This window comes from Triturus cristatus, chromosome 10, assembly GCF_964204655.1.
Source record: "Triturus cristatus chromosome 10, aTriCri1.1, whole genome shotgun sequence".
Lineage (NCBI taxonomy): Eukaryota > Metazoa > Chordata > Amphibia > Caudata > Salamandridae > Triturus > Triturus cristatus.
The window spans coordinates 198,832,787-198,859,627 of record NC_140593.1 but is presented as its reverse complement, the minus strand read 5'-3'; positions in this window follow the sequence as shown (position 1 = coordinate 198,859,627).

Below are 26,841 nucleotides of genomic sequence, written 5' to 3'. Positions count from 1 at the left end.
AATTTTTATATAATATTTATTACATGTTTTTATCTGATTTAATGAATCTTTGGTATTGTGTCTATGTGGGCCTGCAATACTTTCGTTTTATTTTCAAACTGTTTTAACTGTTATATGAGCGGCTCATATACTGTATTATTGACTTGTTACCTATATGGTCACTGACCGACATAAAGTATTATAAATGAAACAAAGCATCTCATTTTCATTAAAGGAAAACAGCATGCATTTAAAAAGAAAAAAATGAAGCCTTGAAGTTTAATTTGTTGCGAGCAGGCAGTAGTCCGTGGGACCACTCCTGCTCTTTAGAAATATTTTGTTTTACCGTCTCAAAAGGGAAGCAGTCCTTTGGCAACCCCTTCACCTTTGCGAATGCGAAGTTGCAAAATCGGATAATGCGTTTTTGAAAAAGCATTTTTCCGGTCGCCTATGGCCCGATTTTGCTAACCGGGCCATTTGCAACTGGAAAATGCTTTGTACATCTGGCCCTTGTCTTCACAGGGACGACACTAAAAAGTGTCATGAAATGTCTCTTTCAGCTGATGGGATTTCAGGGAGGCCAGGAAAAGATTTAAAAGAGGAGCAGTACAGGCTGGGAGGGGGGGACTTTCACAATCTCAGAACAGAGGGAGCAAATAATTTTCAAATCAATAGGTTTTTAATGAGAGTTTTTTTGTTTTTTTTTGATAAGCAAATCTTTTTTATTTTGCTTTTAAACATACAAAAATACACGGACAACCGTCCAAAAGAACTGGCAGCAAGAATATAGCTCCTATGTTCAGTGACATTCAATAGCAAGACCTCCCGCCCCCTCCCCGACCACTTCACTCTCTCCACCCGCACCAACACCCCTAGATCACACCCCGAGCCATTTCCCCCATATTCTGTTAAACCTTTTGGGACAACCCCGTACCGAATACATCATGCGCTCCTGTGTTGTGCACCAGTCCACCCCACTCCTCCATGTAGCACTGTTGGGTGGGTCAGTCCGCTTCCATGCTGCAGCAATATCTCGTTTGGCCACAACCAGGGCAGTAGTTTCTCATGACGCGAACCGTCCAAACCGTCCGTTATCCCTAGCAGGGCCAGTCGGGGATCATGGGGGACCTTCCACCCCAGCGTCTCAGTTAGTTCAGTCTCAATCTCACCCCAGTAGGCTCCCAGACGCGGGCAGGTCCACACCATGTGGAAAATGTCCGCCGGGTCGGCCCCACATCGCTCACATAAAGCCTCTGGAGAAAGACCCGCACGATGGAAGCGTTCCAGGGTCAAATAGGCAGTATGCAGGTAATAAAGCTGGATGAGCCGCAGCCTGGCTGATGAGGTGATCGTCCTGGGTGCCATAAGGGCTTCCCTCCAATCGGCCTCATCCAGTGGTCCCACCCATACCTCCCAGCGCAACTTCGTGTCCTCCCAGTCCGTTGGGGTGTTGTTGACCAGGGTCCGGTAAATACGGGAGATGCCCCCCCTCCCCAGAAACCCCATCATCACCTGCGCTTCCGGAGGGCTGTGATCAGGGAGCCGTGAATCTAGAGGGACATGAGACCAAATCGCGTGGCGCAGCTGGAGATATTTGTAAAACTGTGAGGGGCACAGCGAAAAGCGAGCCCGAAGCTCCCGGAAAGAGCACATGTGACTCCCCCGCCACAGGTCGCCTAAACAAGAAATCCCGAGGAGATCCCACGCTCGAAACCCTTCCAAACCCGTGACCTCCCGCAGCCAAGTGCCATGCCAGAGCGGTGTAACACGGGTCAGCTTCCCCGACCACCGGGTGTGTCGTAGAGTGGCACGCCAAGCCAAGAAGGGGGCCCGTACAACGTCCGGAAGCGACCGAGGAACCGTCGCCCCGTAGAGCATATTCTGAATAGAGGGGAACCCCAGCAGTTGTACCTCCAACCTGTAGGCCGGATCGTCCCACCAGCCCGAGAACCAATCATGGACCACCAGGAGCCGAGTCGCAAGGTAATACAGATAAAGGTTGGTCATGCTCAGACCTCCATAATATGACGGAATCCGGCACCGGCTCAGGGCCAGACGGGCCCGACCACCACCCCAGAGAAACTTGGTCGCCAGGCTATCTAAGTCCCAGAACCAAGGACGAGAGAAGAAGCAGGGCGTGTTCTGCAGCATGTACAGAAACTTGGGAAGGATCATCATCTTGTAGAGAGCAATCCTCCCCAATGGTTTCAATGGGAGGGACTGCCACCTCGCCAGGTCTGATCTGGCTTTATTAACCACGGGAGCCACGTTAAGAGCCCAGCAGAGCTCCGGTAGCAGGGTAACCCAGATTCCCAAATACTTAAAAGAAAGCCTCCGGAGGGGAATATCGGATTGCCAATCGAAGCAGTCTCTAGATGGATGCAGCGGAACCAAGACCGATTTCCTGGGATTGAGACGGAGACCCGACGCCCGACCAAACCGGTGCAAAATCCGACGAACAATAGGACCAGAGACCGCTGGGTCGGAGAGAGGTAAAGGAGGACATTGTCCGCATACAGAGCTATTTTATCGGGAGCCATGCCCGGCCAGTCCCACCCACGAAGAGCAGGGTCCGATCGAACCAAGACAGCCAGGGGCTCCATTGCCAAGGCGAGAGCGGGCAACCCTGACGCATCCCCCGCCCAATGGAGAACGGGCGGGATAGGGCCCCATTCACCAGCACCCTAGCCCGTGGAGCCGCGTATAAGACCCGGACCATGGCGTGAAATTGAGGACCGAACTCCACCCTCTCCAACACTTCTCCAAGATAGACCCACCCCACCGAATCAAAGGCTTTTTCAAAGTCGACCAACAGCAAAGCTGGATAAGGAGAGAGGCGCTCTCGGTGAGCCATGGCGAGATGCAGGTGCCGCAGGCAGTGCCTAGTCCCTCGGTTCGGCATGAATCCACATTGGTCCGGATGGACCAGTGAATTGAGGTACGGACGCAACCGTTGCGCCTGGATGGTGGCGTATATCTTGACCTCAGTGTTAATAAGAGATATCGGCTGAAAATCCGAGCAGGACTGCGATGGAGGCTGCGTCTTAGGGAGAACGACTATCGTAACCGTGTCCGTCTCCAATGGGAACGAACCTTTCTCTATCACGTCTGCATAGAGGCCCAAAAGCTGCGGAGCGAGGGTTTCACGGTAGTGGGTGTAGTACTCCTGTGGGAAGCCGTCCGGACCCGGGGTTTTCCCAGGTGCCACGTGGCTGATGGCATCGTCAATCTCTTGCAGCATAACGGGTGAGTCAAGGGTCTCCCTGGCCTCCCGTCCCGAGCACTTCAGAACCGCTCCACCCGTCCCCAGCAAGTCCATAAGGGGGATCCCTGGCTCCGAGCACGGTACAGCGTGGCCAGCCGGTGAAGAAGAGCACCATTCTTATCTCCCCAGCCGTATACCTGCACCACCGAGGAGCGCCATAAAGTTTTCACCGCTTCCATGGAGTGCAAGCGGATCTCATCCCGCAGAAAGGCCAGTCGCCGCGCTTGCCCGGCGTCGGTCAGAGCCTCCGGATCGCACTCAAGCTCCAGGGCTTGCGCTTCACATTCAGTAAGCTGCTGGAGATGCTTCCGACGTTGCTGCTGTACAAGGCCCCTAGCTGCTCCCCTAATAGTCGCCTTCCCAGCCTCCCAGAGGACGGCCGCGGAAGAGACAGAGCCCACATTGTGGTGGTAGTAATTAGAAATCTCGTCTCCCACCGACTTCCGAAATTCCTTATCATGAAGGAACCAAGCGTTCAGGCGCCACACCGGGCGGGCAGAGAAGGGAGGCGGGCAGAGGGCCAGAAGCAGCGGAGAATGGTCCGAAAGGCCCCTAGGAAGAATGCGAGCATCTTGTACCCCATGCATTCGGTAGAGGGGACAAATATTAAATCAATCCTGGCGTGCGAGTGGTGCGCCGCCGAGTTGTGAGTGTATTGGTGGGCCTGCGGGTGCCAGACCCTCCAGACATCGCACAGACCCTGGGTCTCGGCCCAATTCGATAACTGCTTTGCGCGGGAAGCCCTGGCAAGGAAGACCGGGCCCGTCGCATCCATGCTAGGTGTATATACAGCGTTGGAATCCCCTCCCAAGACGAGTGTGCCCGCCGGGAGTGTTGGAAGTAAGTTCGCAGTGTATGAGAGGACGGGTTGCAACTGGGACGGAGCCGCATACAGGGATAGAAGGGTGAGGGGCCGCCCCTCAAGAGTGCCACAAACCGCGAGCGCCATGCCCTGGGAGTCGAAATGCACCTGGGCGAGATCGAAGGGAAAAGTCCGTCTAAGCAGGATAGCCACTCCCCGGGAACCCCTAGCGAAGCCCGAGTGCCACACCCTATCGTACCCATAACGAGCAAGAAAGCGACAGTTATTGCCAATAAGATGGGTTTTCTGCAAGAGAAGGACATCAATCCCCATACGCTGCGCATATTTAAGGACTGCCATGCGCTTGAAACGATCCAAAAGACCGTTGACATTCCATGACAGAAGACGCACGGCGGCCCTAGGAATGGTAGCTTCAGCCATAACCCCAAGTCGGAGCATCTAGTGTACGCGGAAGGGGGGTGTCCCCAGAGCGCATTCCCAGCAACAAGATCAGGGGGGACGCAGGTGCAGGGGCCCCCCAAGGGGAGAGACCCCAGGAAAGCAGGCCAGTGGGAAGGTCAGGAGTGCACTGATGCCATAAAACAACAACCATGAGGAGGATCTTTACAGCCAACATAAACCTCCCTAGGAGAACGAAACAACCCCAAAACCACCCCAACCCCCCACCCCACACCCTATACTTCGAAAACAGAAGCATCTGTCGCCCGAACTGTGAAGAACAACTACCAAGCTAAAACGCTCAGGCTTGAGCACCTAGTGGACCCCCAATTGGTCGGATACTGACCTAATCCCCTGCCCTGGCCGAGAGCTATCCCTGAAATGGAGCACGGAAGAACAAGTATTGGCGCTGGCAGCCCGGTAGACCTCTCCCAGTTTCCCAGCAAACAAACAAACCACTCCCAGCAAGAGAGAGTCAAATCACTGGACTGCAGGAAAGGTCCGAGGTGTCCATTTGCGCAGCAGGCGGGGCCGCAGAGCCCGACCGCACAGGGGATCCAGCCCAGCAGGCAGTGGCAACAGGACTAGCAGGGGCGACCGAAGAGGCCGGTGAAGCTCCAGAGGTCCGACGCGGCCGTCCCATGGAACGTGTGACCACCGCCTCCTCCCCGGCGCGCCCCCGGGGCACGGTGCGCCTCCTGTGACGGGGCCTGGACGGTCTGGGCGCAGTCTGTCCCCCGCGGCCCCTCGCCGGTGAGCCTCGCCAGGCTCGGTGCAGCGGATGTTCCTCCGTCAGCCAAGTCCAAGCAGCTCGAGGCGTCTCGAAGAAAATTGCTTTGTGCTGAAAGATGACCCGGAGACGGGCCGGGAACTGCAGCTGGTACTGGAGGCCCAGGGTCCGCATCTTCTGTTTCACCTCCGTATAGGACCGCCGCAGCTCCTGAACCTCCCGAGTGTAGTCCGGGAAGATCATGATATTATGATTCTGGTAAGCGAGAGATTCAGCACGTCTGGCCTCACGGAGAATTGCATCCCTGTCCCTGAAATTGAGGATCTTGAGAATGAAGGGGCGGGGGGGTGCCCCCGGAGGCCTCGGAGCCAAGGAGCGGTGGGCCCTCTCAACAACAAACCAGGCCGATAGACTGTCCGCTGGCATCCAGGATCTGAACCAGCGCTCCAGGAAGTCATCCGCCCGGCCCGACTCGGCCCCCTCCGGAAACCCCACCAGGCGGAGGTTACTGCGATGCGCCCGGTTTTCAGCATCCTCGGCCTGGCGGTGCAGCTCCTTAGAGTGGGTGGTGAGCTCCCGTACTTGATCCTGCAGCTGATGGATGTCATCCTCCGCCGTCGAGATTCTCGATTTGGCCTCAGAGATACGGGCAGTAGCATTGCGCAAGTCCTGTCGAAGATGGGCAACATCCACCATGACCTCCCCTACCATGCCCTCCAGGGAGGAGCGGGATGCATTAATGGCCTGCAAGATGGCAGCCAGGTCTGTAGCGGGGGCCGATGCAGCCTCCCGGACCGGACCAGTCCCCCTCTCGGAGGTCGTGAATTGATCAATCCTGGTTTGGGTGGCCGCAGGTGCCGGCCAGGGGTTCCTGTCCTTGCCCATGGTGGCCCCACCTCAGTCCGCGGGGAACAGCCACACCCGCCTGGGGCCCCGCAGTAGATCACGGGGAGACCAGGAGGACCGGGGAACTGGGTGGCAAGAGGAAGAACGTGCAGTCAGGGCTTCCACTCGCCCGGGCAGCCTGCAGACTCAAGCCCCTCAAATCACCTCCCGGGGCGCTGCCCGGTATGACAGCCGAATCACCTCCTGGGGCGCTGCCCGGTATGACAGCTGAGCCACCCCCAGGGATCGCCGCTGCTCCACGGCCCGCCCGAGCCCAGGGTGGTACGCCTCCACCTTCCACTGTCTCTGGTCAGTGCCATCGGTGTTCGTGGGGGCCTCCGGGTCCTCTCTCCCCTCACTAGTGTGTAAGCGCTACAGGGCGACCCCCCGGGGCGTGGACGGATGGGGGGGAGAAGAAGGAGCCCGGCCCCCCGACCGCCGATCGCGACCCGATACTCGGGGACCGCCCCAGGCCGCGCCGCGCCCCTCCACTGGTCAAGACGGGCGCCCTCGGAGGGCCTGCATCAACGGAGGTGGGGGGGGGAAAGTAGCCGAGGGAGTGCCGGTCCCCCCCCAGGGACCACCTGCGGGCCCCCACACGGCCACATGGCCCCGCTGTCCTCCATCACGTCACCGCACTCACCGGCCTCCATCCTGCGTCAGTCCATCTCCCGAATGCAGCTCCACTCCCTCACCGGCATGGAGGGTCCACTGGAGGTAGATGGGTCTTGCCTCGTGGTGTGGTGGGGGAAGGGCCCCTCGCGATCCCCGTGGTCCGGCTGCCCCCTCTTTGCCACCGGATGCCCGGAGCCCAGACACCTCGTAGGCGCCGCGGGCTCAAGTAGTCCCCGTCGCCGATCCTCGCTCCAGGCGCTTCGCGTCCGCGCTCCGGGCCCGCTTCAAACACCTCTAGCGGCGCCCGGGGCGGACCGGGGCTCTGCAAACTGCACCTCGAGGGTGAGGGACCGTCCCACGTCGTGATGCGCCCGCTAGAACCCAGCCAGGGCAGCTAGGGATGGAGCCTGCGGATGAAGACGGGGCCGGGCGCTCGGAGCCGCTCTACTAAGCAGCCATGTCGGTCCGGAGCCCCCTAGCGCTCCTAATGAGAGGTTTTTAGGCATGAAAAACATCTCACATATCTAACTTATCTCTCAATGCCTCACTCTCCAGTTCGAGCTACTCCAGGGTCTCTTATGAGCAGTTTGCCCATGTAACTTCTTCCCTTATCTCAGGTGTATCTGGAGCAACCTAGGGGACCACAGGCGGGACAGATCCTTACAGCCTATAGAAAAAAAGCAAATGATTTAAATAGGGAAGGGATGTTGTTGGATGGAAGGAGACAAGAAGAACTGTGAAGAAAATTGGGAAGTAACATAGAGTTGAAAGAGTAAAAAAAGTTAAACGTGGCTTGCCAAAGACAAATAAAAAAAACTAGACACTTTAGGAAAGTGCCCCTTTTTGACATTGTGTCCCCCACTTTTTGACATGTAACTGTTGCGATTTTGACAGAAGTGCACTGGGTTCCTGCTATCCAGGCCTCCATTGCCAGATCTCTTTCCGTAAAACTGTACAATTGTTTCCCCAATTAGCCATACGTTTAGCACCTCTTGTAAGTCCCTAGTAAATGGTACCCCTGATACCTAGGGCAAGGAGGCTAAAGAGGTGCCCTAAGGGCACCAGCGTGTATTGTGCCACCATAAGAGACCCCTCAGCACCAACATGCAAACTGCCATTGCAGGCTGCATGCCATGGTTCAGAGAAAAGTGAAGACATGACATTTCACACCCCCTGTGTGCCATGCCTGATGAAACTGCATGCAGTATAGGTAGGTCACCCCTACAGAGGGCCTTACAACCCTTAGGCAAGGTGCACTATAGTACATGTGTGAACATGTCTGCATGAACAGATATGCCTTTGTGATGCCTAAGTTGATTCTTAGACATTACAAGTGAACAGGGAAGCCATTTTGAGTACATGTGCTGGACACTGGTGTTTAAGAGTTCCACAGGAACATGATGGCTTCACTGAAACTAGAGTTGTTTTGTATCAAACATCTTGTGATAATAAACCCACAGTGATTTAATAATACATGCACCCAGAGGGGACCTTAGAGGTGCCTCCTGAAAACCTACCGACTGCTAGTGTGCTGCCTACTGGTGTTGACCAGTGAAGGAAGTGATCAAATTAGGGCCACCCGGGTCACTCTCGACCTCCTCCAGCCTTCCAAGAAATGAAGACTCGATGTAGCAGTAGAAAATACAAGCAAACTAGTTTATTCACATAGTACACTGCAGTGGAGTCCAATCTGACCAGCCTCCTATGATGGCTGATGAGGGACTGACTCTAACAAGCATAAAGTTACATTATGTATGTTGCAGAGCCCACAAAGACCCGCCTACTATGGAAAAACAATGATAGCTGTTGTAATACAATGGAGATATAGAACAGAAGTTTCAATTCCGCAGCCTGGTATAAGTTATCTACTATCCAAGGTCGTCTGGCCTATCCTCCCCTTTAGACAGGTGGGAGAGGGCCTCTATGTAACAGAAAAAGCATGCATTAATGAGCAATAGTCAGCATTGGAGAAACGAAACTTACCAAGGACCATTTCTCGTAAATGAGCAAGTGACAGTTTCGATTATAGTACAACATGGCATCCTCGAGAAGTAAAATGGTGGCACAATTGTAAACCTAACAAACGAAACATCTACATTTACTAATTGTGTGTACATACGGTATGCTTATATAATGATTCAGCTATATAATGCTAACATAATATTGGGTAAAATACGAGTAATACAGCAGTTTTACGTTTCAATTTGAACACCAGCCTTCCACCACAGAGATGTTTCTGACCGCCGAAGATGAGAGTCTCTGCTCTCTGAGGGCAGAAACAATGCCTGCTCTGGCTGTATGTGTTGTCACCTGCTCCAAGCAGGATGGCTAATTGATCAACATATCAAGGCAGAAGGCTTCAAAGGCCTCTGCCGCATTTCGATGTAACCCAAGGCGTTCCCAGACAGGGTAAATGCCACCCCCTGCACCGGGCCAATTTGTCACCAGGGCAGGTATGAAAATTAGCGAGTCAGGAGATGTGTTCCCCTCTCAGGCTAGTACTACTCCTAAGGTGGCTATCTGTAGTGAAAACAACTTTTAGAATTCCACCATCTTAGTTTTAGCAGAATTAGGCACTCTGGGTCAGGGTTATGCCCCCTTCCCACAGGAAGTAGTCATATAGAGGGTGTATACACCCTAAAGGTAAGTAGCCCATTGGCCACTACCTGTCCCTCCCCTTAAAGCCCCTAAATTGAGTATTTAGGTGGCACCCCTGACACTAGGAACTCAGATTCAATAGATCAAGAAGAGAGGACAAAGAAGAGCCGCAAGAAAAGCGAAAAATGGAGACTGCTGTGAACTTTTGGCTCCAATCTCTGCCTGCTTGCACTAGTCTAGACAACCATCCCCAGTGACTCCTCCTGCGACTGACCAGCTTCCAAGAACCCTGGGAGACAACCACACCTTTGCAAATTGCCAGCAATTTCCCTTGGAGTAGAGGAGTTATCGAAGATCGAAGGTACCGAAGATGTAAAGTTCGGTTTACCGAGTTGCTGCTCCCCGGCCAGGCTGATGAAGCAGCTGCCCACAAAGAGGACTGTGTGCTTCTGAAGGTCAAATCTGTCCCCCCACGAAGTGAGAAGACACAAGGACCAACAAGAGCCACACAGGTCTAATAGCCGGGGTATCGAATCCATTACAACAAACAGCACGTGTGAAAATCCAATTTGGACTCACCCTGCACTGAGCAGCTGATGAGGGACATCAGCACCGCAGACAGCTACTTCCAGAGTGGCCCAGCTGTCCTATTTTGCAATCTCAACCGGCAAAGACCAACAACTGCAAGGCCCTAGGACGCCTAGAGCCGGTCAACCTTTCTACTCTGCACCTGAGTGCCCCAGTCCCGGTACTGACGAACCAGCTGGTCCCGCATGCCCTCAGGACCCGAGCACCACATTGGGAGCTCCCAGGCTTGTCTCCAAGTTTCTAGGTGTCCCCACTTCTTTCCACTGGCGTAGCAAGCACAGCTACAAAACCGACCAGCACCTCTGCACCTGGACGCCCCAGGGCAGGTGACGAACGTCTGCTGGTGGGACTTTGGACCTTGGCCCCATATGACATTAAGCCCCGAAGGACACCACGAGAAATATATTTCAAATAACTGAATGCAACATATGCCTTTTCTTTCATAGGGAAGCATTGCTTCATAAAGACACATTGAAGTGAACTATTTTACTTACTTGTAAAACTTCATATTTAAAAAAGTACTTACTTGATAACAAAGTTCTTGGTATCAAAATGTATATAAAAATACAAGTTACTTTTCTAAAGTGGTCTCGGATTTATTCTTGAGTGTGAACCTCATTTATTGCCTCTGTGAGTACAAATATTGCTTAACTCCACCCTCTGATATGCCTAACTGCTCACCCACACTCAGGAGCGGCTGCTCTATTGGTGCGGAAGGGCATTGACCCCCTGCCTATTGGGAGCAAACACATACATTATAGTGTCCTTTTCTCGTATTTTTATTGATGTGTTCTTATTTTTACTGGCCATGGTACTCTTCGACTGAGTCACGGACCGGATGCTTTTCTGCCTCAGAGTGGGGCTGGGGCTTGATTAATAAAATAGTGACTAGGGAAAGCAGTCCTAAAGTTAAGTGCGCGTGTCAGGTTGGACTGGTGGCTTGCTGTGCTCAGCCCAACATGCGCTCTTTACCACTTTCCTATCCTTTCAGTATTAGGAAGTTGGGAGAAACACAGCCTTAGCCTCCAGCCTCCTAATGAGCGCTGTTTTTGACTGCCCAAGCCAATACTGGCACTGCTCACATGTTGTTCACTAACATAAACCGCATGAAAGCAGTGTTTGTATTGGCTTAGGAGTCTGGCATAGGCTGCACACACGAGTGAGGGGGTAGGATGTTCTCAGATCATGGCCAATCTGTATAGCTTTTTTATGAAGCCATGCAATGGTTGGCCATGTTCACCCCCTTCCATTGGACGCAACGATCTCTTCTTTCTTTTCACGTGAATTTCCAATGACGACATTATGCGTGAAGAAGAAAGAAGTGGTGTTCTGCAGTCACCCTTGCCTGACCCTCAACAGGCATCCAGATAAACATGGAAATGCTGATAAGGAATATGTCAACACTCCGAATATGTCAACACTCCGGAGAGGAGCGTTAAATATAAAAAGTTGTATCCTCTCTGCAGACGGAATCTCTTGCTTATTATGATTGAAAGTAGGTTGGTGCTTGTCTGCATTTGTGTGTGTTAATGTGTGCCTGTGTGTGTGCATTGTCTATACATGAATGCGTGTATTGGTGCAGGCTTGTGTATGCAAGCATGCATGTGTTTGTACGCTCTATGCTGGTGTGTTCATGGGTGGATGTATGCTGTCTATGTTGTGATTCTCTCATTCTTCAGATTATTCACACTTCCCTTCATTGTTTTTTCATTTCTGTTTTAATACGTGTCTGGAGTGACACACTCTTCATTTCTCTTGTTTAGGGTCACATGTAGGGGAAATGCTGTCACTGTTTGATAAGCTTGAGTCCTGCCTGAGACTAAGGCATGGTTAATTCAATTGTTCTGTTCAGCAGATTTTGGCTGGTCAGCAATAGCTCTGATTCAGTTATTTGTTTCAAAGTCAATATATTTACTCAAGGGGCATTTAATTATCCTTGGAAGATGGATTAAATTATTTTAAACTCATCTGTTACAGGGTATTCATTCCCGTTTTGCGAAAAGATTTGTTATCACTATTAATAAACACAATTGTTTTGTTACATTTATGTAGCATTACATGGAGCAAACAGTGGCTTTTTAGCACCTTCATTATAAAAACAACAAGCATTTGCATTGCAATAGGTCTCGCATTTATGGGAGTTTGAGCTATTGACATTGCAAATAGCAATTTATTTTATTTTTGTTTTTGTTTTTCAAACATAAATAAAAGGCATTGTCATTTACAATGCCAATAGCTTAAACTCGCATAAATGCGAAACCTATTGCATTGCAAATGCTTGTTGGTGTCGCCTCCTGCCACTGCCTTCAGGATCCCTGTGAGCAGGGCTAGAGAGCTCCGTGCAAGTGGTACCACAGGGAATGCCAGGGTAGCAGAGGCCACACTCCACTACCCTTTAAACAATGTCCATGTCTGTGTGAGGCAGTGTATTTTATGTGATTATGTGCCTGCAAACTAATTGTGTGTGTGTTTGTGTAAATGTGTCATGTGCGTGTATCTGTGTGGCTGTCCGCATGCATCTGTGTATGGCTGCACTGTGCGTGTGTCTTCATGTGTCTGTGTGTGTCTTTGTGTATGTCTCTTCATGTGTCTGTGTGTGTCTACATTTGTGTGTGTGTTTGCGGGTCAGTGTATCTGCCTGTGTATGTCTGTTTGTGTGTATGTGTATGTGTGTGGCTGCATGTGTGTGCGTGTGTGTGCTCGCCTGTCTGCGTGTGCCTGGTGTGTGCATGGCTCTGCTTGTGCGGTGAGGGTCGGGGTGATCACACGAAAAACGAAGAGCCCCCAAATTGCGCCAGAGCCTGTCCTTTAGCTGTGCCCACCTCCTTTATTTCTTGACAAGCACTTGCCTTCGTGGACTCTTCACCCCAACTCTTTTCTCACAAGCCCTCCGATGGCCTCCTGTGGCTGGAAAGAACTAACTTGCCACGGACATATTATTAAAGGCAGATTAACACATTTTCAAAAAGCCCTCCTGTGACCGAAGCAGGGAAGCGCTCTGTCACGCTCCTGTGCTTGTGAACTGGGGGCAGTACACACTTTGTTCTGATGAAGATGGCTGCCCCCTGCCACTGAGAAGGCCACTCTGACCCGATGAACTCCCATCTGAACAACTGCCTGTGTGTGTCTGTTTGTGTGTATGTGTCTGTGTGTGGCTGCATGTGCGTGTGTGCGTGCTCGCTTGTCTGCACGTGTCTGGTATATGCGTGGCTCTGCCTGTGCGGTGAGGGTCAGAGAGATCACACGAAGAACCCCCAAATTCTGCCAAAGCCTGTCCTTTAGCTGTGCCCACCTCCTTCATTTCTTGTCAAGCGCATGCCCCCATGGATGCTTCACCCTGGCTCTTTTCTCACAAGCCCTCCGATGGCCTCCCGCGGCTCCACTGCTCACTGCTCATTGTAGTGGAAAGAACTAACTTGCCACGTGGTGTGCTTATTAAAACAGGCTTACCACCAGTAATAAAGAATACACATAGTCCAATACCGGTATCTATCTGTAAGGGCGCAAAGCATTGACAGGTAAACAAACAAGTGGAGAAGAAAATAAAATCACACGCAGAGGATCACACAGTTTTGATCAAGCGCTGAAGCTGTTGAACCTGTTTGTGACTATAGGTGACAAAGTCTGTGGGGGTGTTTTATACACTTTTACTCGCTCGCTAAACAGTATTAATGTGAAATATTTTAGGCTGCCTGGGTACCACGTGGTGGGAGTGGCACAAAGGGAACCCGTACTTGCCCTCAGTTCCTCTTTAGGGAGTCTCGGAGAAGGAGCGAGCTCTTCACCTCTCGCCCAGCCCATTTCATAACAAGCATCGATCTCTTGTCTTTATGGGGTCATGTGTTTCTAATTAGAAAGTGCTTTGGGACAGCAGCAAAGCAGGCGACCCAGTCCGGATCGGAGGCAAAAGGGCGTCAACAAAAAACCCTCATTTCCAATGGCAGGCCACCATTTACCATAAACGGTGACGCAAGCCAATGGAAATGAGGGGTGGGGCTTAAAGTCCCTTTTTGAAAACCCCTCATCCACAAAATCTCTCGCCAAGCGAGCAGCGCTTTGCGCTGCAACGCCAGGCAGGACCTAAAAAAGTGACCAGGGTCCTTGTTGAATCAATGCATGCTAAGAAAAATACTGGTGCAAATTAAAATGGCATGAAAGCTGAGGGGGTTCTCTAAAAGGAGTGAAGCATTTTGAATAAAATATTACTAACCTCTGTGTAAGTGGTTTGCAGAGTGTCTCGATCACTTTCATTCTCTTTTTCACACCATTTTCATCAACAGTCTTTCTCTGTATGAAGCATGCACCCATTTTCCTCCCCACATATTTCTGAAATCTTGCATCTGCATAGCTCTCAAGTAGTAGTTTTCCTATTCAACAGTTTTCATTATCTCCTTTTTGTGCATACTTCTTTTCATCTCCTCCACTTTTCTATTTCTTAGGCTCACAGAACATACCCACTCCTCTCACCTGTGAGCACTGCATTCTCTTTTATTTACATATTTTCCTTTCTTGCTGTGCATATTTTGACAGCTCTATGACCCCCCATTATGTGCGATCTCACAGCTGGACATTACCATTTTCAAGTTGCTCTGCACGAGGCCAAGTATGTCTGTTGTGTGAATATCTTTATGAACCACTGATAGGTGCTCAGCTCCAGAGTTCTCAATACTGCTGCATCATAAACACCCTCAACAAATTGAGCTCACTCAGATAGACTTGTTGAAGCAAGTAGAAACTATTGAACATATTTCATTCCGTACAATATGGGGCAATCTTAAATGTTTTAAATATTTCAAGACACAATTAGAATTGCATCATAAACCTTGCTTTTCACAAATTATTGTACTAAAATTAGCTTTAAAGTGTGCCATTTGTCCTTATTTTTTCAATCTTTTCTCAGATGGACAACCCTCGAACCCTCCTTAGTGTCAGGTAGGCTCCCTCCTTTTGCTGGCTCACTACTTAAAACTCATCCACAACTTTTATACCCCCACTCACCACTTCGAATTGTCATCAGCCACGACTTGCCACACTACCACAAAAGAGAGCATTTGGATTATCGCTTGTGCCTCTGTAAACCAACTGGTGTTTGCCTGGACTCTTTACACAGTGTACTTAGTTTTGGTCCACTATATAAAGAGGCAGCTTCCTACAGAGACAAAAACAGAAATGGAGACAGAAAGGAAAAGGGACCCCACGAAGAGAAACGAAGTGAGGGGACACCACTTGCAGCTTCATCTAGAGTTTAGGCAGTATTTAAAAAGTAGCACATTTAATAACACTGATATAAACATAGAAAACAGAAAGGGCCTGATGTGTATACTAATTTCACTCTTTAGAATAGGCTTTAATCATTAATAACGATTTACAAACCCAAAGCTCTTTGACGAAGGCTTCAGGTGTTCTCAATATTTTAATGTTTTGTAACTTTTCATTGGTGATGCCTGCATGATCTGTACCTAGGACTAAACCTTGTTCACATTTAAAAAATCTGTAGGTAGAGATCTAAGATATTTGTAAAATGTCACCAATGTCTGTTTTTCCCTTTACATAAAACCACATGAAAGCTGCTTCTGCCCTGGAAACCTATAGAATTGGGAGGCATTACTGTTCACTTTAACAAATTTCCCAAAAATGTTAAACCTTTGCCTGGCCCAATGAAGCATAATTGTGCTATAAAAAATGAGGATGTGTGCCGAATTCCACAATTTTTAAAGTGGATGGTTAGCAAGACTTTTTATATATGTCACTTTTTCCTCAAATTGAAAATATATTCAAATATATGTTTTTGTGATGTGTTGTAGTACAACTTATATGGTTTTCCAATTATTATTAGGATGTGTGGGATGATTTAGTACAGTTCTTTTCAGGCTTCTGGTTGTATGAAGGTTGCTTTACATCTGGAAAGATGGCCATGGGCTTAGGAGGAGTCTCAGTGCAAAATAAAACACAAACACTCAGAATAGCACATAGAAGTCTGTTGTATCTTGACTCCCATGTTATGCTTGCCCTCGCTGTGGAATCTTGATGTGATGTCACCTTACAGAATGTTGGGACTCAAATAGCCACAGTTGGCTGGGCTGAGCAGCATGCTGGCTGCTCCTGCTGGGGTCTCGTTGTGATCTTGTAACTATCCTGAATAAAACCTCTCTGAACTACATCTACCTGTGTGGACTTGATCACTACAAGTTTTTGGCGACGATCTTCAAAAGAACCTGCTTCTGTCACCTCTTCAAACCTCAAGCAACTTTAAGGTACATATCAATTCAAGTTAATCTAAGGCAACTGGCATCTCTGACCCCACCAGTAACCTCTACATCGGTCGCCCACACAGTCTGCCAGTTGTCCGTGTTCCTGTGCGTCTGGGTGAGTGCTACTTCAAGAGCTGCCCTTTCAGTTTTGGGCGTCTACTCCCCATCATCTCTACGCGTCTCTGCTGTGCCTTCTGAGAGGGTAAGCCTCCAATTCAACAACGTCTGCTTCCTGTGATGCGCCGTGAACCATCCGTTAGAGGGCGTCTGCAACGTGACTCCATCTTGTGATTGGTGATGTTATTCTCCTCTCGTTCAAATTTTGCCAACCACGTTTTCAAAGACCTTGTTTACCGCCACTTCTCCTGTGTACCACTTCAACGGTGATGCGCACACCAGTTAAGACTTCATGTATTTTGCCAACAGCATCACGGTTTTCCCGACTTTCAGCAATTTGTCGGCGAGTCACTACTTAAACGATGTCCTCTTTTGATATAGGATGGACTGTAAGTAATTTCAAAGGTTAATCTATGAAAATCAAAGTACTCTTTCTTTCCGTGCCTGCAACCCACATTTTGCAAGCTTCAGCTGTTTCCTGACCACGGTGACTACTTCATTTATTTTATCTTATTGTTTTCTTGTGACAGTGCATCTTTTTTAGAGCTCATTTACTGTTTGCTTTTACATGTATGCACAGCGTTTCCGTAATACAAGAACAGGTCTTGGGTTCCCACCCACATGTTCATTCTTGCACATATTGCCCCCCACTAGTATGTTGCATAAGTTACGGTCCTTTGATGTCTTCACGAGGTGTGTTCCTTGGGTTGTTTTTCCCTTTGTTACGGTGCATATTATCTTCACCTTTACACGAGGTGAATAGCATGGGTCTCATTTCATTGCTACAGTTGCAGTGCACAATGTTTTCACCTCTACACAAGGTGTGTCGCAAGGGTTCCAGTCCTGTTGCAACAGTGCACTACTGGTGCACAACGTTTTACCTTCACTCGAGGTGTCTCGCATGGGTTCTATTCCATTTGCTCAGCGCACATTGTTTGTACCTCTCCACGGGGTGTGTCTTTATGTGAGGGTTTCAGTCCTTTTCGCATCACAATATGGGTTCATACCCGTTTCACTTGTGCACAATTATCATATGGATTCCTATCCATATCTGTTTTTATTTTGTACACGTCTCACATGTGCACAATTTTAGTCTGTCTTCCTTCTTGGAGCTATGTGAGGGTTTTAGTCCCTTTCACATTATCACATGGTCCCTACCCATATCTGTTTTTATCATACGGTTCCTACCCATATCTGTTTTTTTAGTTTTCAAGATGTCCACATTACAAGGACTATTGTTTCTATGGGTCTTAGTCCCATCTGTTACTTCTATATTCTCTTGTCTTTTTAAGGGTTGCTGTTGGGCTATAGTCCTCCCAATCTTATGTTATTATTATATTGAATATTATATCTACGTTGTTGTCTTTACATTATATTTTTCATTTTATATTGGTGATAGTGTTCCTCTTGGGTGAGGATTATCCTTATACTTTTCCTCATCTTCCTTGTTTTCTTTTCTCATTTTTGTTCTATTGGTGATGTTTTCTCATGGTGTCTCGTGTGGATTCTTTCCTCTGCTTTTCTGTTGTGTTTTCTTGCTCTGTTGGTTTGTCATTTTTCAGCCTCCTTACATTCCTGTTCTGGCCAGTGGGTGTGTTTTGGGGCAGTCGTTCGTGCTTCCTCTTCTCCTCTTTTCTAACTATGTTTTTTCTCACTATGGGGCATATCAACAAGGGCTTTATCTCTGCTTTTTTGGCTTTAAAAGCCAAAAAAGCAGAGATAAAACTAGCACCCTATCAACAACAGGGTGCTAACATGCAAATTGGCATGTTAGCACCCTTTTACTCTACGCTTCCCCTTGCATCTCTAATGAGATGCAAAGGAGGCGTTTCAGAGTAAAATAATAGGAGAAATGTCGCTAAGCGACATTTCTCCTATTATCAAGAATATCGCTAGCCCTGTTAGAGACAAAAAAAGCAGCGCTAACCTTGGTTAACGCTGCTTTTTTACGTCTGTTATTTTTTCTGACTTAGCCATGATATCCTTTGGAAGGAGGATATCATGGCTAAGTTTGTCTGTCCCTATCAACAATCTAACGTGAGATTATCACTGGGTTTCCAGCGATAATCTCACGTTAGCCACTTAGCGTGAGGATTTTTATCGCTATTGAGATAAGCGTTGCTAATAGCACGCTATCTCAGCGATAAAAATCCACGCTAGCCGGCGATAATTATCCTAGCGCTAAGTACGCTTAGCGATAATTATCGCCGGTTGTTGTTGATATGCCCCTATGTTTTTTCTTGCTTTTGTATATAGAAGGGAGGATGGTTCTTCTGTTCTTATTTTCCTCTCTTCTTTGCTCCTCTCATCCTTTTCGGTTGTGCTCTTCTTTCATGGGTTCGTGGTTCTAAACTTCCTTTCTGTTTCTCTTCTTAATCTTTCTTCTTTTCTCATTGTTGTTCTTTTGTATATTTGGGAGAAAGGGGGATGTGTTATGTCCTGAGTTCAATGCTATTCATGCCCTGCCTGTAGAATCTTACTGTGATGACATGTTATAGAATGTTGTGGGTCAAATAGTCACAGTTGACTGGGCTGAGCAGCATGCTGGCTGCTCCTGGTGGGGTCTTGATATGGACTTGATCTATCTATTGTACCATCTGGAATAAAGTTGCCTAAAACTCATCACTTGTACCTGACTCAATCACTACAAAGTCTAAAATGCATTCAATACAAAAAGAGCTCACAAGAGTTCACAATAAGCCAGGCAATTACCTAATCAACGGATCAGAGGTTCACCCTCGATCAGTTAAAACATATACTGTTAAAATCCATCTATTTTGCTGCTACATTTATATACTTTTTCTCATTGTGAGTGACTGGAAACAAGAGCACATGATAAAATTAAAACCCACAAATAATGTGCAGATGTAATGGGAAGAATAGAAGAAGATTTTGAAAGGAAAATGAAAATTATCCTCTTCAACACATATATAATCCCTTAGCCAGAATCAACCACTATCACAACACAAACGTCCTCTCCTACGCTGATGACATGCAACACATTCTCTCCCTCAGAGACAAGGCACCAAGGGACTTATTCATGAGCCCCTTTGCGACACTTTTGCACCACCGTTGTGTCACTTTTTGTGACCCAGTGGTGGTGACACATCTATGCAGATGCGTCACCTTGTAAGGCCCTGCACCACATTATACCTGCATCAAGTATAATGTATTCAGTGTGGGCGTTCCAATGCAAGAAAGCCTTGTGGAAGGGGCGCAGTGAAATCTATCGGTAAGTTGAAAAAACCCCTGGGCTGGACAAGATTCCTGGGGATTTGTTTGAATCTGCACCAGACTGGTCACCAAACTATGCCATTGCAGCAGCCACACAAATCCCAGATTCCTGAAAGGGAGCAGAAATAGTCCCCATACATAAGAAAGGTCTGAGATCGGTCCTGGCAAACTATTGCCCAATAAGCTTGGTAGATATAGCCCAAAATATCCTTTGCAAACAAGTCCTGGGCCATTTCAATATTTGGCTGAAAGAAAATAATAGTTTGTCCCCATTCCATTTAAGATTTTGTCTAAAAATAAGTACTGTTGACCAAGCTTTAAGATTTTTGATGTTAAGGTGGAAAACCATTGATCTCAAAGGAGGGAGCCCTTATTTAGCATTTGTGGATTTCAAGCCTACCTTCGACCTGGTCCCCAGAGATACACTCTAGGCAGCATTGAGGGACAAATGGGTATCCCCCCATGCTACTCTAAATCATTGTGCGACATCACACTGATAAATTATGCCGTAGTAAGATGGAGCCCTGACGGTGAATTAACAGATCGCATCCCAGTAGACAAGGGTGTAAGGCAAGGATGTGTTCTTGCCCCAACACATTGTCTACTTATTATCGACAGGTGCGTCAACTTCCTAATGGGATGCGTAAACGAATCCCCGGTCCTGGGTGGTGTCAAGATCCCGGTACTGTTATTCGCCAATAATACCATCCAGTGACAAAAAACCCCAAAGGCTTGGAGCTACTATTAGAAAGATTCAACCTCTTTTGCACCACTAATGGGCCAGCCATAAATGCTGACAAAACAAAAGTTATGGCTATCCATACCCACAAACAATTACGTGGAACAATCAGACTGGTGGAAGTTAATTTAGAACAAGTCTCAGATTTCGACTACCTGGGTAAACGCCTATCCAGCACCAGCTCATGCAATAGTCAAATTGAAGAGTCGGCTACTTCTTAAACACATGGCTGCTGCTACATAACATTTTGCCCAAAACACATCTATTCACCCAATGACCCCACTACTGCGAATCATGAGAGCTCCCGTAGCTGTGGCTGCGGCTACTTATGGCTCTGAACTATGAGGCCATAGCCATGTGAAACCATTAGGGACTGCCAAAAACAAGTTATTTCAATCAGTGCTTAGACTCCCCCAAGGCACACCCTGGATTTTCCTTAGAGTAGACCTAAAGATTCGCCAAATTGATGCCACAGAGAGACTAACACCAATCTTATATTGGCTGAGATTATGGCTGGTCCCTGAGCTGGAATGCTTTAGTAACAGATGAAAGTACATTCTCCTACCCCTTCGCAGTGTTGACACTTTGCAGTGGCTAAGCTACATTAAACAATCTCTTTTTGAGCTGTGGGCTTCTGAACTTTCTGCTTCTTCCGTAAAAGGGGTCAAAGAAGCTAACTGGACTAATGAGTGGAGGAAGGAACTGACATCCACTAGTAGTGGCAGTCTATCTGATTTCCTGTTGAACCACAAATGTGAGTCTATGTTCAAAACATACCTGGATGATATTGACCCACCATTCACCAGATCCTTGTACATAACATTTAGGCTGGGTACTCTGCCAATCACATCACTGACCTGTAAATGGAGGTCCATACAGTGAGAAGTACAACCTGCCCCGCCTGTGGAGCAGTCCAGGAGACAGATGCTCACTTACATTTGTTTTGTCCAGCATATACCAGACAATGAAGATGCTAGATTGTACCCTTCTGCAGACCTCTAGGTATAAGGCTCCACAAACAAGCCTCTAGGATCTGCAGGTCAGAGACTGGGTCTTGTGTAGTCTTGTCCATAGCAACATTTCTAGAAGTAGTCTGGCCTGTTCATGCCAGGATAATCACATGTACACTAGAATACAAACATTGAGTACAATCATGATAGCTGCCACTGAACATCCTTGCCCAGCTGATTATTATTAAATATATCCCGCCAAGAAATTGTGAACTTTATAACATAATGATGCTCTTACACCGTTCTGTTTTTTACAATAGTGTTTTAAAATTGCCCTTGAGCAGACATTTTATCCAATCTAAAATCTTTTATTGTGGTCTTTTATCTGGAAACTGTTTATCTTGTATTTATTTCAATAACATTGCAATGTGCCTTCAATTGTATGTTGCTTTTATGGTCACTGACCAAAATAAAGTACTTAAACGAAAATGAAACGAGTCCCCGGCATGCTGGAACTGGTATCATACACAAGCTGATCTGAAAAATGTTTATTGTACCAATGTCAAGAAACTCTGGTCCGAGATAGAATTACTAATTAATGATATATTTCAATCAAACATTACCCTATAGCCATGCACTATTATTCTAGACTTCTGGCACCTAAACTTATCAAATGTACTATCTGATAGTGACCTATCTCTTGTAGACCTATATTTAACCATAGGTGTCAAGACAATCCTATGCACATGGCAAAACTCAAATAATGTCTCATAACATAGATGGTGGTCATTGGTCTGCTTCATAAGAAGCTCTGACAATATTTTAACTCACAACTAACCTTTCAAACTACAATGGAACGAATTAGAGCAATATATGCAAAAGGTTAATCCTCCACAAGGTTCTAATATAATCTCACAATATTAATACAAACTGCTTCTGATCGGCTTCAATAATTATTTTTATTATATAATTATATTTTATTGGAGTAGGTAATTTTATTTCCCTCCTTGCTGTATTGTTACTTCCCTCCTTCTCCATTATACACTATATCATTTTGACTTTTAATGTTTCTTTTCTATTGGTGATGTACCTCATATATTATAAACCCATAACCTGCATAATCCTGACAGTAGAATGTAAAGTATACATATATCTCTGTTCATCCACATCTAATGTTTCTTTACTATATTATCTGCCTCCAAAATGCCACATGAAGACAAATGTACACGGCAGTATACTTTCCTTTTCTTTTTATGATTCTTTTGTCTACAATCTAATAAACAAATTTGAAAACAAAAGAAAACTTTTGAAGCATTGCGACATATCTGCAGGCCCAGGAGATCCATGATGACACCTCCTATCATGATCCTGAAGCGCAACTAACTCTCTGTTTAAAAATGTTTCATTATGGTTCTGTATGACATGAATCCTCTGGTGTTTTTGGTGAGGAAGTTTTGTAGACATCCTGCCACAAGTGGTCGCTGTTTTGAAATGATAAAAAAAGCTTCTAAGCTGAATACATGGTGTTATGATAAGAGAATTTCTGCCACTGCTTGAAAAGCTCTAGTCCTTAACATCCTTGGTGTCCGCATATGCCAGGAAAAGGAGGAAATCCCACGTGCAGGTATGTTTTTAAATCCTCTCTGGCCAAGGTTAGGTAAGGCTGGAAAAGATACGGCAGATTTTTGCATGTGCTCAAACCAGCTTCCTCATTTTTGCTAGGAACATCACTGAATCACCTTTCCTGCCTGTCCAAACCTGCTACCTCTCTCCTGCCAGTGCCTGCCACTGCTCGCATGCCTGTTGCTGCTGCCCCCTCCTACTTACACCTGCCAGTATATATTTTATTGTGTAAGGTGGGCTCACAGTTCCATATTCAGGAGCGGTGCTACGCCAAATTTGGCAACACCACTCTCTGACGTTTTTTAAACGCAGGGATGCGCCATATTCACAAGAATATAGAGCACCCCTGTGTTTCCCCTAGCGCTGGCACAACAAAAGCTGTCTGTCGCCAGCGCAGGCACCCTGCCGCCAGGTTGCAAGAGTGCCTGCACTGTAGGGGCGTTTGTTTATGAGCAGGAAAAGACATCTTCCTGCACATTAAAAATAAATAATGCTGATTTGCTCTTTCTATGTGTTCTAAAGAAAGAGCAAAAAACGCGGAAAAATCAATAATTTCTCCTCGTATTGCCATTCTAAGACCAGGCATTCCCTGGTGTTAGTTTTTGGCGCTGCCTCAGCCTTGTAAATCTGAGCCAGCATCAAAGACCAATTGGTGTTGTAGTGGAATGCCCACTGCAACACCGATTGCACGCCCCTTTGCTGCAGAGTACTGTGGCGGAAAGGGGCATATTTACAAGTTGACGTTAAGCCACGTTAAGGGGCTTATTGCCACCTTGTAAATATGGGTAATGGCGCTACACCACTGGAGTGTAAAAAAGAGTGACGCTCCAGTGGCGAATGAGGCTTGTAATTATGCCCCACAGTCTTGGTGAGTTATAAGTCTCTTGCACTTGTACATGACCTAAGGTTCTCCAACAATACTGAGGTGGTTCTGCCCAGTCCTATGAGGGTGAGCACAGGGGGGCAGATTTACAAGGGGATTGTGCCACCAGAACGTCACTTTTTACAACGTTCCGATGGTGCAATGCTCTGCATCATATGCCACTTTGCACGGCTTAATGCTGCTTTGTAAATATATGGTACCCCTTCACACAGTTTTTTGCGTGAAAGGGCCATACAATGGGTGTTGGTGTGGGCGTTCCACCGCAACACTCATTGGTTTTTGACGCTTCCCCAGATTTACAAGAATCCGTAAATCTGAGGAAGCACCAGAAAATAACATCATGCAAAAGCAGCTGTTAGATTGGCCCAAAGAGGAGAAATACTTTTATTTCTCCTCGTTTTTGCTTTTTCTCTGTGTGCTGCATTTTGTAGCACAGATAGAAATAGAAAAGTGCCTTTAATGATTGTTTATGTGCAGGGAGGTGTCACTTCCTGCACATAAACCATCATTACATAATGGTGATTTGCTACTTTTACGTGTGCTGCGAGTTGCAGCACACATGGAAGTAGCAAATCACCATTATTGATTGTTTATGTGCAGGAAGTGTCACCTTCCTGCACATAAATAATCATTCCCTGCAACGCAGGCACCCTTGCAGTATGGTGCAAGGGTGTCTGTGTTGGCTCTAGGCAGTTATTTTTAGCACTGGGGAAAACACAGCTGTGTTCAGTATTGTTGTAAACACGTTGCAACCCTGCATTTTTTAAATAGCACAGTGCGGCACTGCAGAATTTGCTGCAGCACCCCGCTGTGACATTTTCTTATAGATATGCCCTATGGTGTGGCATCAAATCGGAGAATAAATGTAAAGCTGATTGAGGTCAAAATGCATGGTAACATGCCTTCCCCTGTTTTATCCTACCTGACACAGTGGAAGGAAAATCACTATCCACTCCTGTGCAATTTTGGAGAGACTTTGGTTTCATTAGGAAGATTTAATGAAGCAACAATTATCATTGAGAGTGCTCAGCAGTAAATATAGTCCAGACTCAATCAATACATAATTGATTGCATGCAACTCTTTTACGCCTTCGATGGAATACATATCATTTAACGAAGCCAAGCATGGTATAACACGGCAAATTGATTTAAAAACAAACATTGGTACAAAAGGTGCTGAAAACTTACTAATCACACTGTGCTCAAACTGGTGGATCAGAAATAATCAGCATAACAGCAAAACATTTTTTATATGTAGCATGTGCAGATGTGTCACCATTTCAATCCAATTTCAGTAAAGGCTATCTAAACTCTTGTCCTAGGTCACAGGCTTCCTTTTCAAAAATGCCGTTTTCGCAAACTCACCTCCTTTCTTACAGGACAGTTCTTCTAACCCCAGTCTCATTTTGTATCTATTATAGTAATAATAATAATAATAATAATAATAATAATAATAATAATCATATTAATAATCATAATAAAAATAATAATGCAAGTTATAGAACGAGTAGCTACTTCAAATGAAGTGCCCCCGCGCTAGGTTCAAGCTTCCGCAAGCCAGAAACGTAGCAGTTATCTCATAGTCAACCGGATCTGATTAGCCAAGTTGTGATTTGTTCCGAAAGAGAGCTTCCAACGGGCCTGTCATACTGCAAGGGGAAGAGACTTCCAAGGTCTGGGTGCTAAATCGTTGAAGGAGCTGCCACCAATGTGAGCTCTCTTCACTTTGGGAACACTAGCCAGCATGGCACCTGCAGGTCTTAAATCCCTAGATGGTGCATAGGGTTTATAAAGGATTGGAGGTACCGTGGGCCTTTGTTGGAAAATGCTTTATGGCAATAGCATAGAGCTTTATAGAAGGATCTCTGCATCAGAGAGAGCCAGTGCAGCTTCCTAAATGCAGCACCAATAGCTGCAAGCTTTGGAAAATTCAATAGGAGACGTGCAGCAGCGTTCGGTACTTATTGGAGTCTCTTTACATGGAACTGTGTCACCTCGAGATGCAGAACATTACAGTAGTCAATCTTGGACATAATCAGGGCATGAACTGCAGTTTTTTTTACCGCAGATTTTCTTAAGAGTCCTAAGTAGTCCAAAACATTTTCCTGTAAGTGCAGTGATTTGGTTGTCAAAAGAAAGCTATTTATCAAACCAAATGCCCAGATTCTTGACTTTAGTCTCAAACAGGGGTAATCGGCCCAGATTATTGGGCCACCAAGCAGTGGACCAGATATCAGGAGGTTTGCTTAAGGTCAGTACCTCGGTCTTTCCTGCATTTAGCTTGAGACACTTTGAGTCAATCCACCTCTGCCCGGCTAAGTCATAGGGAGGAGACCATATGGGAGGGGTTCTGTTAAAGAGTGATGATGAGCTAAGTTTCATCCGCATATGAGATTATTGTAAACCCATAACGTTCGATGACCTCAGCCAAGGGGCTCAAATACCATTAAAAAGGGTGGGCTCAAGGAAGAGCCCTGCAGCGCTAATTGCTGCAAAGTAAGCAATTTTGACTGAAAGAGTTTATGAGACAACTGAAAGGTGCCCTCCTGCAGGAAAGAGGCAACCCACCTTAGACCATCATCGCCAGTGCCACAGCTCCAGTGTGATTTGAACAAGATATTATGGGACACAGTATAGAAAGTGGCACTGAGATCCAACAAAAGTAATACTCCATAGTCGCCAGCATCCACAATTTGATTAATTGACTCTGTTCCAAGCAGCAAGGGTGACTCAGTGCTGTAAGAGGGGTGAACACCTGATTGAGTCTTATTAAGCAGATAATGGGCCACAATGAAGCTACAAAGCTGTTTATCAACATGCTTCTCAGTGATATTAGAGAAGAGTAGAGTCAGCGAGTTTTCAGTGGGATCCAGCAAAGGCTTTTTGAGGAGTGGGACTACCACAGCATGCTGTATTGCCGGGCAACCCAGTCCACGACCAAGAAGCTGTTAAGCAGCTGACGCAGTACTGGGTGGACCACCTCCACGTCCCCTCCAGAATGGATGGGGGTAATGAATCAAGCACGGAGTCAGGCTTCTCCTTAGGTTCGATGGACTTAAAGTTCAGCAGCCAGGAGCTGTCGTCAGAGGAGTCGAACCAAGACCTTAAACAAGGAGCACCGTT